This window comes from Euprymna scolopes, chromosome 11 (genome assembly GCF_053919585.1).
Source record: "Euprymna scolopes isolate OS-2025 chromosome 11, ASM5391958v1, whole genome shotgun sequence".
Taxonomy (NCBI): domain Eukaryota; kingdom Metazoa; phylum Mollusca; class Cephalopoda; order Sepiida; family Sepiolidae; genus Euprymna; species Euprymna scolopes.
The window spans coordinates 138,909,607-138,929,518 of NC_136492.1; the positions used below are offsets into that span (position 1 = coordinate 138,909,607).

General features: G+C 38.1%; 1 protein-coding gene across 1 annotated transcript in view; it reads right to left on the minus strand.

Moving 5' to 3' along the window:
* The window catches only part of LOC145288248 (uncharacterized), a 600,777-nt gene that overhangs the window by 44,972 nt on the left and 535,893 nt on the right, over positions 1 to 19,912 (minus strand). The window contains exon 8 of the mRNA XM_080136286.1: positions 10,896 to 10,962. The gene's annotated coding sequence lies outside the window, so the exon portion shown is untranslated. The remainder of the gene's footprint in view (positions 1 to 10,895; positions 10,963 to 19,912) is intronic.

Here is a 19,912-nt window from a genome sequence, read left to right on the forward strand (position 1 = left end):
CAATTTTTTATTCCTCCTTTACTATTGCTATATTTTTGTTTGTGTCTCTTTCCTTAGTTTTTTGCTCCAATTACCAGCATCAGTGCCTGCATCAAGGCCTTTAGTGATTGTGACATCCATCAATAATCTGTTATTGGTTCAAATACTTACTGTACCTATTTCATAAGATTTCATGGCAAACATTAAAAAGACTTAAAATGATAATCTGGATATTGGCATCAAGGAATTCTTATAGACATTCCAGTCTACTGGGCACAAACCTATTTAAGACGTCTCGGCTATTTTCGATTAGGAAGTCAAGAAAATGACCACGCAACTTTCAATAAAAGATCTTATCACTATTTGTATTGCTGTCGGTATGTAAGAGATCTATCACAAGAGAAGAAAGTTGATTAAATAACAGTATGTCTTAAAGCATAGAAACTTAAAAAAAAAATAAAATCAATTAAATCTGAGATTGTATAATAAATAATTAAATTGTTTAAGTCATCAACTTAGAGATCCTTTTTAAAAAAAGAAGTATTTATTCCTTGTCACATTCATTTACACAAATGTATATATTGAAAAAACAAACAAACATAGAGAGATTGATATAATACATACTCAAATTCAAAATAATATATTGAAATATATTTTGGGATAAAATTTCTAGAATTTATTACAATAGTGCTGAATAAAAGTTGTTCAATATAATGAAAATAAAGAAATGTATTGAAATATTATACAAATACAATGTTTTAAATACATATATCCTCAGCTCATTAGGAGATATATGATAGAAACCAGATTACATTTGCATAACTATTCAACATATCTCTTTATTATCATTAGTCAATCTAGTTTCTCCTTTATATCGTTATATTTATAATTTTGTTTTTAATCTAAAGTATATAGTTAAATCTGTTTCATCAGTAATTTATGTCAGTCTGTGCATATTAGAGAACAGGATATTTCTTTCAGACTATTTTTTTTCGGCTAACTATTGGGAGGCCATCGATACCAGAGAGGGAGGAGATAGGGTAAAGGAAGTGAAAGGAATCTGTGATTTATGATGGAGACAAACAGATTGTTTTCAAACTTTTGTCTCCACATAAATTCAATTAAGTATGTATCAAGAAGCTCTTGGCTGGTTGTTGCATCCGCGATCACTGCTTGGCTTCTTCTGTCAGATCTCATCAGCTGTCAGTCATGACCATGCCAATGTCACAGAAATCTGTGTCAAAAGATGTATAAGTATCAACAGCATTGCTGATTATCTTTCCTTTCTTTTTTTCGATAATGTTCAAGTAGTTGCAAAAATTTGCACAATGAATTAGAAAGAGAAGCATTTGGAGAAAGATGTGCATGCAAAATAGTAACATGAGATAGCATTTAAAAAATTATGTTACACGTTTTTAACACTTGGACCTTGGAAAACAGTGGGCATCCTCGCTAGTATATATATATATATATATATATATATATATATATATGATGATGGACTCTCCCGTCGATTTCAACGTATGAGGTTCGGACAACCCATATTTCTAAAACTCATTTATGCTTTTGCCTCTGATGACTTTTTAGTCCAGCAAGGGACTTGCAGACAAGGCCACAATTAGAACATGAATGTGGATTTAACGCTGCAGATATTGGTGCGGCTGCTAGTCGTTTTGCTCTTACTCTGTTTTCTTTCAGTTGCCTTAAGCTTTCAGATTGAAACCTCTGGAGACCTTCAAAACACCTTGATCTCCATCCTTTTCGGTCATTCACCTCATCTTCAAGACTCCTGTATGGTATGTTCACTGCAGACAAGTTACTCTTCAACTTGCCCTTGTACCTAAGCCAAGGACGTCCGACAATTCTTTTACCACCTCAAATTGACTGTACATCGCAATTTTTGGAATTCTGTCATCGGGCATCCTCAATACATGACCAGCCCACTGCAATTGCGATTGAATAAGGAATAATTCAATGCCAGATATTTTGCATTTTGTGAATAATTCGGCATTTGATACCTTGTCGCGGAGGCTAAGACCATATATGGAGCGTAGACAGCTTTTGTGAAAAACGTCCAGCTGATTAATGTGATGTCTGTATGGAGTCCATGACTCAGATCCATAAAGAAGAATGGAAAGAACAACAGCACGGTAGACAAGGATTTTTGTGTCTAGTCGAATACCCCTTTCGTTCCACAAGCGATGGTGAAGATTTCCAAAGGCAGAAGTGGCCTTAGCAATCCTGTTGACAATTTCATCATCAAGAGAACCGCCCTGGTTCACCTTGCTACCAAGGTAAGGAAAGGACTTGACATAATTGATATCATGACTGTCGACTTTCAGCTTGCGCGCAGGAAATCTATACTCTGGTGGATTTTGCTTTACGCCTTCAACTTGTTTTGGAGTAGGGTGTGGCTGATGCACTACTTCAGTCTTCCTTATGCTAATTGTCAGGCCATAGGCCTTGCACGCAGCTGAAAATCGATCAAGAAGAACCTGGGCTTCCTCAAAGGACGTGGCTACCAGTGCGGCATCGTCAGCGAAGAGCAAGTGACGAATAATTTCGGTGCAGAGAAGAGTCTTGGCCTTAAACCGTTGATGGTTAAATAAGCCACCGGATGACCGAAATTGAAACTTGACACCAGTGCCTAAATCATCAAATGCATGTTTCAGCATTAGTGAAAAGAAGAGCGCAAAGAGGACTGGCGCCATTACACATCCCTGTTTGGTCCCATTCGTAACATCAAATCGATCAGACATCATACCATCTGAGACAACACTGGCCTTCATCCCCTCGTGAAAGGAAATGATCACGTTCAGCATGTTTTCTGGAATACCAAGCCTTCTTAAAACTTGCCAAAGAGCATCGCGATTCACAGTGTCGAAGGCCTTCGTCAGGTCAACAAACACCATATACAATTCCTGATTTTTCTCAGGGACCTTTTCTGCCACCTGACGTAAGGAAAATATCATGTCAATGGTGCCGCGACCCGACCGAAACCCACACTGGGACTCTGGATACACCTTATCAACGAGACGATTTATGATTCGGTTTAGAATGAGCCTAGCCAGAATCTATCCTGCAATACAAAGAACCTAGATTCCAGAAAAGCAACTGGCCCTGATGGCATCCCAATTATAGTGTTAAAAAAGCTTCAACCAGAACTTGCTCCCATACTTACGAAACTATTTAAGCGTTGCGTTAAGGAGAAGTGCTTTCCGACTACCTGGAAGACCTCATCAGTTTGCCCTGTATTTAAGAATTCAGGTGATAAGTCATCTCCCTCTCAGTACAGACCTATAAGTCTCCTGTGTGTTATGAGTAAGTTGCTGGAATCCATATTAAATAGAGAAATAGTCAACCACCTAAGCAGGAATAATCTTCTTAGTGACACACAATATGGTTTCCGTTCTGCAAGATCTACCGCAGATGTGCTGACGGTTATATCACACAGGATTAGTGAATCTCTTGACAAAGGCTTCCTTTCTAGGGCAATTGCTTTTGACATATCAAAGGCCTTCGACAAGGTATGGAATAAGGGTCTACTTCACAAGATTTCCAGCTATGGTATAACTGGAAATGTTTTCTCAATCATTAAATCATTTCTCTCCGATAGGCTCATAAGAGTAGTGGTAGATGGACAAAAATCGGAAGCCTGCAATATAAATGCTGGAGTCCCTCAGGGGTTAATCCTGGGCCCAAATCTCTTCCTGATCTACATCAATGACCTCCCTAAACACATACTTAAATCATTTGTTGGCATCTATGCTGATGACACGACCATCTACGGCAACACATCAAAGGCTGTAAATGAAAAGGTTCTCTCTAATTCTCTCTCCTCTGATCTCGAGCGTGTGGTTCAGTGGGGGAAGATGTGGCTGGTTACCTTCAATGCATCCAAAACCAAACTCCTATCCTTACATCATCAATGCTCTGATCCCCAGCTGGCATCAATTGTGATGGATGGCTCTCGTCTGGGTGAGGCCCCGTGTTTTGACAAGCTTCTGGGTTTGACCTTTACTCCTGATCTGAAATGGAACACGTACATCAAGTCTGTTGCCAAGGTCGCTGGAAAGATGGTGGGATCCTTCTACCGCTCCAGAAGATATCTCACTACTGATGCAATTCTCTATCTATATAAAAGCCAAGTACGTCCAAGGATGGAATACTGTTGCCATATCTGGGCAGGAGCTGCTAAAAACAGCCTATCCTGCCTTGACAGAGTACAAAATAGACTTCGTGGCTTAGTGGGGGATGCCCTTTTCTCTACCCTGCAACCTCTCTCCCACAAAAGAGACGTTGCGAGCCCATCCTTGTTTTATCGTTATTTCCATGGCAGGTGCTCGTCTGAACTCCAATCTCTGGTCCCCCCTCGCCAATCTTTCATGAAAAACACCCGTCTAGCGTAATCCACTGTGAAAAATTTACCCCACTCTATATCTGTGCCTAAATCAAAATGCGGATTCTATGAACAAAGCTTTTTTTCTTAGAACTGCACGTCTGTGGAACTCTGTTCCGTCTGCCTGCTTCCCTCCGGACTACAACATGGATGTCTTAAAGTCCAATGTTAACAAATTCCTAATGAACCGCCCCCCCTAATTAAACACTTCATCAAATCTCCACACTAACGTAATTTACTTGCAATAACCCTTATCCCTGAGTGGCTTCCGGGCCTTGATAAGTGGTGATCACTGTGTAAAAAAAAAAAAAAAAAAAAAAAAAAAAAAAAATTGAAAGCAGAGATATTCCCTGATGGTTGTCACAGACATTCTTGACTCCCTTATTTTTGTAGAGATGTTTGATGCAGGCATTTTTGTAGTCCTGTGGAACTCGGCCTGCTTTCCATATCTTTACAAAGAGAGCATGGAGCTTTTTTACCAGCACATGCCCACCATGCTTGTACACTTCAGTCGGAATTGGATCCTTTGGTGATGGGGACTTGCCAGAAGCAATTTGTTTGATGGATTCCCATACCTCCTGATAAGCAGGTTCCAATGACAATTCTGGAATATCTGGATTCTGAGGAATAGAGGACACAAGATCTCTGTCAATGACAGATGAGGTGTTTAAGACAGTTTCAAAGTGCTCCTTCCAACGATTGAGAATATCTGATTTATCAGTCAGCAATGCCTCTCCATCGGGTGTGCTTAATGGGGAAGCACCACTTTTCTGAGGACAAAATACCTTTTTCAGACCATCATAGAAGGCTTTCGTGTTCTTGCTGTCAGCAGCTACCTGCAGTGCAATTGCCTTATTGTACCACGATTGTTCTTTCATAGCTCGGAGAGCTCGCTGTACCTCACCTTTACACTTTTTTTAGTCAGGTCATGTCATATGCTACTGGTACCATGTAACCCAGTACTACCTGCCTCATGGTCGGGTCACCGGCGACTAAACTGGTTCACCGACCAGACTTGTTTGGTGAGGAGGGTGGCTAGTCTCCCTGAAGGATTAAAAACAAGACTTTTCAAAGGGCGAATAAACCCCTTTTCGGGGTCAATGGCCAACTAGCATCATGTGTGTATGTATACTCATATATATATATATATATTTGTGCCGGTACAAGGAAATTACCAGGTTGGTGTCTGGGGGCGCAGTTATACCACTAAGAGAAGGAAACTCTTACATCAAACCTGAGGGTTGTTGTCTGCTTGTTCTGTGGCAATTGGTTTGCACCGAGTGAGTTAATCAGCAGTTCCAAAAAGTGTTGATGGTCCTACACGAGCCTTCACCACTTTAATTAAGTCATTTGTGTGGGTTTCTGACAGCTTATCATAATTTCATTATGAAAACCTCATACTGTCCTGCAAGAAGTCCACTGGCGATGGAGTGAAAGCGACGGGAACAGGTAAAGGATATTACTGGAAGTCCTCAGCCGGATCTCTGCACAGTGGCGGCTGATGGTAGATGGCCATTCTAGCATAAACCTGTGAGCAATTGTGCTGTTCGTGTCCTCCATCAGGGACAAAGCAGCCCTATTTAGGGATAGCACTGCTTTCCCTGTGGCAGGGAGGGGGCGATAAAAGGAGCCCTAAAAAATTGCTTGCTCACCATTTAACTTGGCAGCCCACTGCAGCTGTCTGGTTATCCAGTTACGCAGTCAGAACAATAGAATACGACAAAAAACCTCAACAAAGAATCTCTCAATAGGGTGTTGGAATGTCCGTACCCTCCAGGATAATAATGCTGCATCCGAGCGCAAGACAGCCCTTGTTTCTCTTGAGTTACAGAGGTATGATGTTGACATTGCTGTCTTATGTGAAACTCGCTTGCCTGGCAATTCTCAACTTTGAGAGAAAAAGGGTGGATATGACTTCTTTTGGTCAGGAAAGGCAGAAAATGAACCCCGCCAATCAGGCGTTGGTTTTGCCATTAAGTCCAAGATGGCAAAGTCCTTATCGTCTTTTCCCAAAGGCATACCTGATCGTGTGGCAACTCTTTCCCTAGAGTTAGAAGGAAACACCAGGGTGACGCTAGTTAGTTGTTACGCCCCAACGTTAGCCAGTTCAGATCAAGAGAAGGATGACTTCTATGATACCCTCCGTGATGTCCTCTCCAGAGTTCGACACCATGATAAACTCGTTCTTGCTGGCGATTTCAATGCTCGTGTTGGTAGTGACGGTCTGTCGTGGACCGGTGTACTTGGTAAGCATGGCATAGGCAAGGTAAATGCAAATGGTTTACGACTTCTTACAATCTGTAGGGAGTTTGACCTCTGTATTACCAATACCATATTCCAACAACCTGTGCATCGGAGGACGACATGGATGCATCCTCGTTTAAAGGACTGGCATCTTATTGACTTCGTTCTAACAAAGCAGAAGCACATGAGTGACTTCAAAATCACTCGCTCTTTCCACACTTCTTGCTATCTTTCGGATCACGCCCTTCTCAGAAGTAAACTGTCGTTGCATGTGCGAAGGCACAGAGTTAAAAGATCAACAGTCCCCAAACGCATTGATGTGCGGTCTCTTAAATCCAGGGAAAAGAGAACTGAGCTCGCCAATAAGCTTGATGAAAACCTTGAGGGTGTTGATGTAACTGATGATGTTGAATCTTCTTGGAAAGCATTGCGAGAAGCAACTCAACCTGTAGAAGTAGAAGTACTTGGAATACCGAAAAGAAAACACCAGGATTGGTTTGAAGAAAGTGACGATGAAGTTAAAACACTGATTAACCAAATGCACTCAATCTTGGATTGAAGACAAAAACTCAACAGTGAAGCACACAGCCTACAAAAAGTGTAAAGGTGAGGTACAGCGAGCTCTCCGAGCTATGAAAGAACAATGGTGGTACAATAAGGCAATTGCACTGCAGGGAGCTGCTGACAGCAAGAACATGAAAGCCTTCTATGGTGGTCTATGATGGTATATATATATATATATATATATATATATATATATATATATATATATATATATTTATGGCATGATTATTGTCAGCTAGTGTACTTCCTAACTTCCAGTGTGTCTGCTACCTTCTATTGTTCTTCAGTATTTCTATTGTGAAGCGATTTATTGAAATAAAAAAGGATATTATTGATATATATATATATATATATATATATATATATATATATATATAAATGTTTGGAGGTACAGAATTTATATACAGTTTTGAATAAAATAGGCGGAAGTTTCTCGAGCTCTTTCGGCTATCATCTCATCAGGAGGAAATCGATAGTGTACAAAATAATATTATATCAAAAATAAAGAGTTCTGATGGGGAACTTATTGAATGTGCCAAAAGTACGGGGACACTAAAATAAATTTATTAACGTTTAAAAACGATTAAAATATTGGCATAACGAGGGAAAAAAAAAAATTAAAAAAAAAAACGGGAGAAAAGATTCAAAGTTCCCCAAAGAGAAACAATACGTTTGATGTTTCCTTTTGCCGGCACAGACTCTAAAATCTTTAAATGGTTTCTGGAGTCCGCTCTATGCACCTTGAACCATTCTATTTTATATCTATCGGCACAGCACGGGTTGTCAACCAAATGCTGGCCAATAGCAGAGTCCAAGGCTGCAGAAGGAGGGAGACCACCAGACCCCATCCTCCCTTGTCTGATCTTCGATGGAACATGTTAGTTTATACAAGTCAAAAGATGCAAGGATGTTCGCCCAACATAACCAGCATCGCACTGGCATTTGAATTGATATACGATATTGCTATTTTGGATGTAAGGCAAACTATCCTTGCGAAAAGATGGAAAAGCAGGTCTCGTAGTATATACGAAACGCAAGGACACAGAATAAAAGCAGTCGTAAATATATCTGCAAATCTGTTTGGAAAGTCTGTTACTCTTTTCCCCAATCCACGGTAATTTTAAATAAACCGGCCATTTCAAGGGTCCAAACTTTTTAGGGGATTTAAAATCTGCAACCTTTTTGAAAATACAATCATCAGGTCAACAGGATAACCATTATTGATGAATATTTCCCTCATCTTATCGAGTTCGGTGTCTAATCTGTTAGATGAACAAATCATCAGGGCTCTATGTACCAAAGTATTAATTAAGCCGACCTTATGTGATTTTGGTACAAAAGACAACCAGTTCACATATAGGCCAGTAAATGTCGGCTTTCTATAAATTGTAGTGAGAAAGCTCCCCCCCCCTTGAGCGTTCGACAAGAACATCCAAGAAGGGAAGCAAATTGTCCTTCTCACTTTCCATAGTGAACTTAAGAGCCCCATGCAAGGAATTCAACCTATTAAAAAATATCGACGATTCACCTTGCAATGGAAAAATAGCAAAAGTGTTGTCAACATATCTGAAATATGCAGTGGGTTTTGTTATAAAATTGAACAGAATGAATTCATGGTACCCAACGAAAATATCCGCTAAAGTTGGAGCCAACAGACTCCCCATTGAAATCTCGTTGGTGGATATTTGAAATTGATTTAGGGGTGATAATTTAAGTTGGTTTTAAGCGAATTTGTTGCTGCAGACTTTCTTTTTGCCTCCTCAATTTGAAGTTGATGTGAACACTAAAATATTTCAATTAAAAGTCAAATATGAACGAGAAAAATTATAGAGGAATAAAAGGCGAATCAAATGAGGTATAGGTTATTTAAGCAGTTACATTAAATTTAGCTTAAATTTGCAGTTTTTTTTTTTAATTTACAAGTCCGGACTTTCTTTTTGCCGGCACTGTATAATAAAAATTAACAAAATTATACAGGAACAGATTTGCCTTGTTACTGCTTCCAGTAGCAGTCACGCCAGAAGTTAGGAAGTATGTTAGATGACTATAACCATCTATATATATATATATATATATATATATATATATATTTGCTAGCAGGGATACCAACTGTTTTCCAGAGCCCTGGAAAAGAAAATACAAGTGTTGTGTGTGTGTGTGTGTGTGTGTGTGTGTGTGTGTGTGTGTGTGTGTGTGTGTGTAAAGAGATTTGGGATTGTTAGATTAAAAGAGAGACGAAAATATATTTGATATCTGTATTTTCATATAGATATTTGTATACAGTCATTGTGTGTATATATTTGCCAATATCTTCTGTATTTTGCTGCACCTACTAATACTCCAAATCAAAACCAAAAAATTCCATGCATGTTAATCTTAAATCTCTTCATGTGAAGGGAAATCATACTAGTATCGTTTTTATAAAACAAAACATCATTTGCTTTTCTACTGATTAGCATAATAATCACTATCAATTGTATTGTAAATTATATACTGAGACAAGCTTTCTCATAATCGTTATGATTAAAAGTCAGTCTGAAGAGAAAGATGGATGATAGCAATTCATTCATCTTTCATTTTAATCGAGAAACTAATTTCAACTTTTCATAATAGAAATTCAAACTCCCATAAAAATGCACATACATAGGGTAAAATGGAATCAAACACATCTAAAACTCAACACATAAACCTTTTGTTCAATCGTTATGAGGTTTTTATAAAGAGTGAAATGTCAAAACCGGTATAATAAAACAAGAAGACCTGTTATATTGACAAGTATTATTGAGTTTTAGATCTTTCCTTTTTCAAATTATCTCATTCTATCAGATTTATTTTATCATTTGTCATACATAGATAAATTACTTACAATCTCACAGCATGTATAATTATCTATATTATATTTCTATTAGTCTGTCTGTTCATTCTACTTTTTCTCAGAAACTACTGAGTCAATCTGGCTAAAATTTTGTATGGACCTTTGTTATCAGATGTAGTGAACTAAGTATTATGGTATCCATTCGATGCATATTTTAGGATTAATAGGGATTAGTCACCACGATACAACATTTACTTTTTAGAAACTACTGGTCCGATTTGGCTTAAATTTTATATGAATCTTTACTAGGAGGTGCAGTGAACTAAGTATTATGGTATCCATTTAATGCACAGTTAGGATTAATTAATAAGGATTAGTATTTAATGCAAAAATGAGCACAAATTTAACAATCCCAAATCTCTTTATATATCTACAAACACCCACACCCACACATATTTAACACTTGTATTTTCTTTTCCAGGGCCCTATTTAACAAAAAAGTTTGGCATAAAGCACATATTTTTAGTCGACAGGCTATAACTTTTTACCCATTTTTAACTTAAAAAAAGTCTAGTATGAAATTTTTAATAATTCATCAGGTAGAACACAAAAATTTCATTGTAAACTTATTCAGTTGATTCTTTAATCATTGCTGTTTTATTGTTTAGACAACCTTTCCATTAAAACATGTAATTGGGTGCGAAATCTAGCTTTTCAAACCTTTCTTGCTAATACACTTCTAGAGCAAGCAGCAATATTAAAGGCATTCATTATTTAAAAAAAAAACAACATTATTTTCCAAGATCTCGATGGTGTCATTATTCATTCTTCCAACTAGTAAAGTAGTTAAACCTAAGGATTTACCCCTTTTTTAATGAATGAAAATTTACTTACTTTGTTCTGCTATTTTTATTTTCTTATTGTCAACAATCTCAGTTTCCTTCAAAATATTATCTTCAGTCTATAAAACATAAAAATGTCAAAATAAAAAAATACGGAAAATTTTCAAAATCCAAGACATTAAAGACAAAACTGCATTAAAGATTGATTACGAGGGGCATGCAATAAGTAATACCCCTGACCCACTTCCAGTTGTCTGATCTAGCTGAAATTTTGCATGTGCAATGATTTATATCTCTACAGGTTATGTGGCAAATTACAGCTCTGAACTAATTGTGGTTTCTGTTTTACAGGTGTTTGAACCGAGTCAGGTGTGAAATGGAACCTGTTGAATGCCGAGCAGTGATCCGGTTTTTGTATTTGAAAGGACGCACACCACAGGAGACTTTTGATTAAATGAAAGAAACTTATGGTGATAATGCCCCATCATATGACCTTGTAAAATGCTGGCATCGTGAATTCAACATGGCCGGAAGTCTGTGGAAACAGCTCCCAGACCGCCCCCTCCCTTCTGCCATTGATGAGGCATCTGTCCATCAAGTTGAGGCTGCCATTTTGGAAGACCGGTGCATTACTATTCGCCAAATAGTCCAAGATGTCAGGATTAGTACAGGGTCTGTGGAAATTATCATTCATGACCATTTGCATATGCATAAGGTGTCTACCAGATGGATTCCCAGGTTGCTCACACCATTCCAGAAGCGAGAACGCGTTAAGTGTTCGAGGATGAATTTGGAGATGTGCCAAGATGAGTCAAAGTTTTTCACAAGACTGATTACACAGGATGAAACCTGGGTCCATCACTATGATCCAGAGACCAAAGCCCAGTCAATGCAGTGGAAGCACTTGAACATACCACCTCCAAAGAAGGCAAGGATGCAGCCCTCCGCTGGCAAGGTCATACTCACAGTCTTCTGGGACTAGGACGAAGTAGTGATAACAGATTTCCTGGCAAAGGGTACCACAATTACTTCACTTTTGAGGAAATTAAGGGAAGCTATCAAAATCAAGAGGCGGGACAAAATCAGCAAAGGTATCCTCCTCCTGCAGGACAACGCTCCGGTCCACAACTTGCATGTCGCCAGATCAGAAGCACGGGCGTGTGGTTATGAAATCCTCCCCAATCCTCCCCACTCTCCTGACCTTGTGCTCTCTGACTTTCACCTCTTCCCAGCCATGAAGTTGTTTTTGAAAGGAAAGCGTTTCCCAGATGATGCAGCCTTGATTTCTGAAGTCATGTCGGGGTTGGAGGACCAACCTGGGGTGTTCTACAAAAACGGTCTCCAAAGCTGCATCAAACGATGGGAGAAATGCATAACTCTGGGTGGTTCCTATGTAGAGAAAGACTAATAACTGTGCCAAGTTTCGTTGCTCTACTGCTATGGAAAATGGGTCAGGGGCATTACTTATTGTATGCCCTTCGTATAAACCAAACAACAATCGGCCGATTGTTTCTTGTAAGTGGCAATCTAATATAATAATAAAGTATCCATTCCATAAAAAAGACAGAAAAATATTAAATTCTTTTTGTAAAAAATCAATCATTGAAATAATAAGCAATATTTTTATGTGACAATAACATTTATTTACATTCAAACTATGAAATATTTATTGTAAAAAAATCAAAAAAATCTATTAATATATCTATAGCCTGAAAAAAAAGTCAAAGCATACAAGAAATTATTTAAAAAATGCTGAATCATTTCTTTAAATTTGTACAAGTCTTAACTGACCCGTGTAAATTAGACAATATTATAATCATTGAAAATCTTGAAAACATTTTATCGAAAACTGATTCTTCTTATTTTCTTTTTGTGCTTATTATTTTTTCACATTTGTGTTTTTATTTTTTGGATAAAATTTTAATTCAATTGATCAAATACAGTTTTGCTTCAATAATTTGTATAATTTAATAACATTTTAATTCAAAATACCATTTCAGACCATTTGTTTCTAATCTCATTTTTAATGAATAAAACTGTATTATATTTTTTTAGCTGAATCTCATCCTAATTTACCATTCTCTCTCTTCATCCATGCCTTCTGTCTAGTTATTGTTAGTACCTTTCATCCACTCACTGTGATAATTTTTTATGACTTCCAAGTTGGCATATGTATGAACAAAGAGACGAGCACAATTATTACAGAAATGAAATAAAAAAGATGAAAAGCAATGTGGTGTTTTTACTTTTTGAAACCATTTCATTTTATCACATGCTTATCTGTAAACCATTTTTTCTTCACCATGACAATGCACCTGATTACAACACCCAAGAATCTTGTAGTTCCTGCATTGGAACAAGTTCCCTATTTACTTGATTTTACTATTTTTACCCCAATCTCAAAGATACCATTAAGGGCATTTCTTTAAAAGCTGTAGAGATCATAAAGAGGAGAATGAGAGAAGAATCAAACGCAGATCAAATGGCAGAGAAGTATTGTATGTGAAAGAGCATCAGACTCACTGGGGATCACATTAAAAAGGAAATCACATAGACGATGGCCTATACCTTTCGCAACTGAAGTGAACATTCAATGGATAGGTTCAGAAAACGGCTGATAGCATTCCTTAATCGTAATATTACCATCGCACTAATCTCACCAATGTAGACTTCTTCCACACATCGATAGGACAACTCAAATACATCAACACCCAATCCTACAAAACTTAGTCTTTAAAAACCTTATACCTAATATGTTAGAGAATCCCCAACCTTTTCACCACTTCTGTGAATATTACAACAAGGCTTTCTGTGAATTTGGTTTTAAAAAAAATCATATACACTCAACTCACCAAACCACATAGGAAAAGTAACATCTGGTTCATCACCACTTTTTCCTCAGCATAAAATTTAACATAGGTAAATACCTCATCCACTTGCTTGAAAAGCACTTCTCACAATCCAATAAAGCGCCATATTCTTTATAACAGAAACATGATTAAAACTACTTACTCCTGCTATGCTCCATAGGTTCTTGATAACTTCAAAGACCACAACTTCTATCCATCCTGCAAATCTAAACTACAGAACAGATTAAAACTATTAAATCCATTGTTATGAAATCAAAATTAATTCAAGCATAAACACCACAAAAAATGAAATTTATATCGAAATGATGCAAATAACCTTCAAACAGAGATTCTAAACTCATAATAACATCTTTAGATAAATTTGGAATTACCTCCCTATCAAAACTTCAAAAACACACTCTACACAATCAAATAAACCCTACAACCCCATATACATGAGGTACCCACAACGCACCACAATGAAACTCAGAATGCTATGAGTTATCACAACAATCTATAAACTATTTCATTGTCAAATTAGAGGTTTTTAAAATGTGCCCCAAAAGAATAAACTTCTCCTGGATAAATGGTTGAAAAATAGGAATACATAACACAAAAAAAAAAAATCATTACATTTTCCACCTCAATTGTTTCTCTATGATGGGTTTGTAGGAGTGGTGGTTGATGAGCAGAGATCAGAAGCTCATGGTATTAGTGCTGAAGTCCCTCAGGGGTCCGGCCTGGACTCGGCTCTCTTCCTGATCTACATCAACAATCTTCCAAATAGCATTCTAAGATCATTTGTGCTGATGACGCTACCATCTGTGGCAGCACATCGGGGGCCATAAATGACCGGGTTCTCTCTGATGATCTTTTCTTCAGTTTTGGGCGTGTGGTGCAGTGTAGGGGGGGGGTAATTTTGATGCATCTGAGACCAGGCTTCTATCTTTACATCATCAGCGCTCTGGTCCCTGTCTGGCATCAGTTGAGATGAGTAGCTCAAATCTTGGCAGGGCTCCATGTTTTGGCAAGCTTCTGGGCTTAATCCTTACTCCTGATCTGAAGTGGAATACATGCATTGGATCCATTGCCAGAGTCGCTGAGGAGATGATGGGATCCTTCTGCCGCTCTGGTGGATGTCTCACTGCTGCTGCAATTCTCTAGCTATGTGGAGGCCGGATGCATCCAATGATGGAATGCTGTTGCTGCATCTGGGTGGGAGCTGCTGGAAAAGCCTTCTCCTGCCTTGATAGAATTAAAAATAGACTTCGTAGCCTAGTGGGGGATGCCTTTTTCTCTTCCCTGCAACCTCTTTTCCACAGAAGAGGTGTTACGAGTCTGTCTTTTCTTTATCGTTGTTTTCATGGCAGGTGCTCGTCTGAGCTCCAATCCATAGTCCCCCTCGTCAGGCTTTCTCAAAGAACACATGTCTAGCTGCAACCGCTGTCGGTGGTTTCCCCTACTCTTTGTCTGTGCCTATGTCTAGGGGTGGATTCCATGAACAGGGCTTCTTTATTGGAAATGTATGCCTGTGGAGCTCTCTTCTGTTTGCCTGCTTTCCAGCTGACTGCAATTTGGTTCTCTTCGGGTCCAGCGTGGACAAGTTATTGATGGGCTATCCCCTTAAGTGGTCCAATTTGCCAAATTTCTACTACTAACGATTGCTGTGATATTATCCTATTGACTACTGTGCATTGATTGACCCCTATCCTCGAGTGGCCTCCAGGCCTTGATAAGTGGCGCCTCCTATGTGTAAAAAAAAACAAAAAAACTTCACACTTTCATCACTAAACACTGAGGTATGGAAAATGTCAGTCCATACCCACCTACAAACATCACTATATAAATAATTTATATACTTACTCTGCAAATCTATCTCTATACAACTAGTACAACAAATAGAATCCCCATATCACTATACATCTCCAACAATGAATTCGAAAAGCCTACTACACTCAAATGAACCACAAATCAAAAATACATATAAAATGTAAATTATATAAAAGATAAAATATAGAAAAATAACATAAAAAATAAAACAAAATGAAATAACATTATACAGATAAAAGAAAATTTCACATAAAAAGATAATTTCCAAGAACTACACAGAACCACCCCATCCACCTCCTACATTAGTATAACCCAAAATTATACACCCAAATTTTTATATATAAAGAAAACACACTGATATAAAAGACTAACCCAGACTACTCTCCTTTCTAAAATACTACCACTCAAAAATAGGCAGCAACATAATGACACAACATTCAAACAGTTATTGAACACATTGTAATTTCTTTTCCACATTTTCTAAGATATCCAATGTCCAAATTAGTCATCAAGATAAACATTTAGGATTTGAACGATGGCCCAAAATGAAACTCTTGGTTCGAGTTGATATTTTGAAAGGGAGCAATTGTCAGGAACATTGATTTTTAGCAGCATGCACTCAAACTAATCTACTGATATCAGTAATTGTAAATTAGCAACATGTATAAAAATCATTTTTTTAACAAAAACGCCCAATCAAATAATAAAACCTAATAAAGACACTTTGTAAAATAAAATAAACATTCAAATAAACCCCCCTTCTAGCAAACAATAACAGCCGATTGCTTTTTACAACATTAAAATATCTGTTATGGAAGAAATAAAAAAGGTGAGCACCTGTTAAGTTGAATTCGTGTTTTGTGCCGTTTTTTTTTCTTTCTCTAAGTCTTCACTTACTGAACAGTGCTGAAGAATCAGTTTTTATTCCTGATCAAACATGACCAGATCAATGTATAGTTTTTAATTAAAATACTATATATATAAATATACATTTAAAATATAGGCAGTAAGTTTTATACCCACAACATAATTAAAACCCTCATAGATTTTTTTTTTTTTTTTTTTTACACAGTGATCACCACTTATCAAGGCCCGGAAGCCACTCAGGGATAAGGATTATTGCAAGTACATTACGTTAGTGTGGAGATTTGATGAAGTGTTTACTTAAGGGGGCGGTTCATTAGGAATTTGTTGATGTTGGACTTGAACACATCCAAGTTGTAGTCCGGTGGGAAGCAGGCAAACAGAACAGAGTTCCACAGGCATGACGTTCTAAGAAAGAAGCTTTGTTCATGGAATCCGCGTTTTGATTTAGGCACAAATAAAGAGTGGGGGGAAACTTTTGACAGTGGATTCAGCTAGACGGGTGTTTTTCGTGAAAGATTGGCGAGAGGGGACCAGAGATTGGAGTTCAGACGAGCACCTGCCATGAAAATAACGATAAAACAAGGATAGGCTCGCAACGTCTCTTCTGTGGGAGAGAGGTTGCAGGGTAGAGAAAAGGGCATCCCCCACTAAGCCACGAAGTCTATTTTGTACTCTGTCAAGGCAGGATAGGCTGTTTTTAGCAGCTCCTGCCCAGATATGGCAACAGTATTCCATCCTTGGACGTACTTGGCTTTTATATAGATAGAGAATTGCATCAGTGAGAGTGAGATATCTTCTGGAGCGGTAGAAGGATACCACCATCTTTCCAGCGACCTTGGCAACAGACTTGATGTACGTGTTCCATTTCAGATCAGGAGTAAAGGTCAAACCCAGAAGCTCGTCAAAACACGGGGCCTCACCCAGACAAGAGCCATCCATTTCAATTGATGCCAGCTGGGGATCAGAGCATTGATGATGTAAGGATAGGAGATTGGTTTTGGATGCATTAAAGGTAACCAGCCACATCTTCCCCCACTGAACCACGCGCTCGAGATCAGAGGAGAGAGAATCAGAGAGAACTTTGTAATTTACAGCCTTTGATGTGTTGCTGTAGATGGTCGTGTCATCAGCATAGATGTCAACGAATGATTTAAGTATGTGTTTAGGGAGGTCATTGATGTAGATCAGGAAGAGATTTGGGCCCAGGATTGACCCCTGAGGGACTCCAGCATTTATATTGCAGGCCTCCGATTTTTGTCCATCTACCACTACTCTTATGAGCCTATCGGAGAGAAATGATTTAATGATTGAGAAAACATTTCCAGTTATACCGTAGCTGGAAATCTTGTGAAGTAGACCCTTATGCCATACCTTGTCGAAGGCCTTTGATATGTCAAGAGATTCACTAATCCTGTGTGATATAACCGTCAGCACATCTGCGGTAGATCTTGCAGAACGGAAACCATATTGTGTGTCACTAAGAAGGTTATTCCTGCTGAGGTGGTTGACTATTTCTCTATTTAATATGGATTCCAGCAACTTACTCATAACACACAGGAGACTTATAGGTCTGTACTGAGAGGGAGATGGCTTATCACCTGAATTCTTAAATACAGGGCAAACTGATGAGGTCTTCCAGGGAGTCGGAAAGCACTTCTCCTTAAGGCAGCGCTTAAATAGTTTTGTAAGTATGTGAGCAAGTTCTGGTTGAAGCTTTTTTAACACTATAATTGGGATGCCATCAGGGCCAGTTGCTTTACTGGAATCTAGGTTCTTGATTAGCTTAGCGACCTCATGCACGGATATTTGTATGCTACCTAGCTTGTTCTGTGTTATAGGACGAAATATGGGGAGTTGATGGCCTTCGTCGCATAGGGTAGAATTAGCTGCAAAGTTCTTTGCAAATAGTTTGGCCTTGTCTGACGCTGATAAGATGATCTCTGGTCCATTGATAATCGTTGGGATAGAACGCACACTTCTGTTCAGGATCCTGTTTGTTATTTGCCAAAACTGGTGGGATCCAAGCCGCTGATCAGCTACCTTGGATTTAACAGACTGGGCATATAGCTCTCTTGCATTTTTTATTACTCTTTTACAGTGGTTGCTGGCAGTCCTGAAAGCAGCTTTAGTCTCAGTGCATCTATTACGTTGGTAGCTATGGAAAAAGTGATTTCTGTGCGCGATAGCAGCAGCACATTCTGGGGAGAACCATGGCTGGCTGTTAGGTTTTTGTTGGAATTTTTTGGATGGTATGAATTGGTCTATGCCTACAATTAACCATTTGGTCAGATCTGATACTATAGAGGACACTTCCTTTTTAAACATGGAGTGCAGAGGTAAATCAGATATGAATGTACGGAAGCTATCCCAGTCAGCCATAGAGTATCGGTATACAGTACGGTGGAGGGGTACGTCTGGGGGCTTCTTACATTTCGTTTTTATCTTAACTGATACGACAGAGTGGTCGGAGGATCCTAGAGGAGAATGAACGGAACATGAACATAGCTCAGGGGAAGTTGAGAGAAAAAGGTCTAAGAGGCTTGCATATTGACCGGGTGTATCGGGCACACTGGTGGGTTCGCGAACAATCTGAGTGAGGTCATAAGCAATGGCAAAATCATGACAAAACCTCCCCTCATCATCTGTCTTATTTGAATGGGTAAGCCATTCCACGTTATGGACGTTGAAGTCACCACAGATGTGGATGTTAGCCGAGGGATGTGAAGACAGTATGTGGTCTATTTTCTCAGATATGCTCTTAAAGATAGTAACTCCGCTGTTGTGGGGCCTATAGAGGGCAAATATAAATGCAGTGCAGATATATCCCCAATTAACATACAATAGACAATAATTAGTAGTTTAAATAGAATAAAATTCTTTTTACCTGAAAATCTTTTTGTAAATCAAAATTGATTTTTGTGTGATGAGTATACCGAATGGAAAAATTCAATATTAACATAAAATATTGATTGTTCTATATAAACGGAACAGGTCTGTAAAATGTACCAAGATTTTGAAGTATTGAAAGAACTGACTGTTAAGATAAATAAAATATTAGATCTTGACATATAGCGATATTATTATTCATTTATATATGTGCTGTTGTTTTATTTAACAAACATAAAGCTTCTAAACAAAAGAGTGAAATTCACAAAAGTGAATTTTCCCAAGACATATTACTGCTTCTCACATAGAGCTGAATACATGACCAAATTCTTCAAAATGTTCACTAGAGAAAAAGTAACATTCTCATTTAAAATCATATCAATTCCAAATCATAAATCTTACATGATGAATTCATGGTTCAGGCTGTAAATTCTTTTGTGAAAAGAAAATATTGGAAAGTTATTCATTATCATCTCCTGAAAGAAGGTGAAAGGAAGCTGGAGGAGAAAACATCACTAATTGTGAACCCTCCAGAGTACACCACAACTACGGATCAAATATGTTTGGATAAAAAAAAAAACATACACAAAATTCAACAACATGAAATCACGGAAATGTCCATCTGTAGTCATCAAAA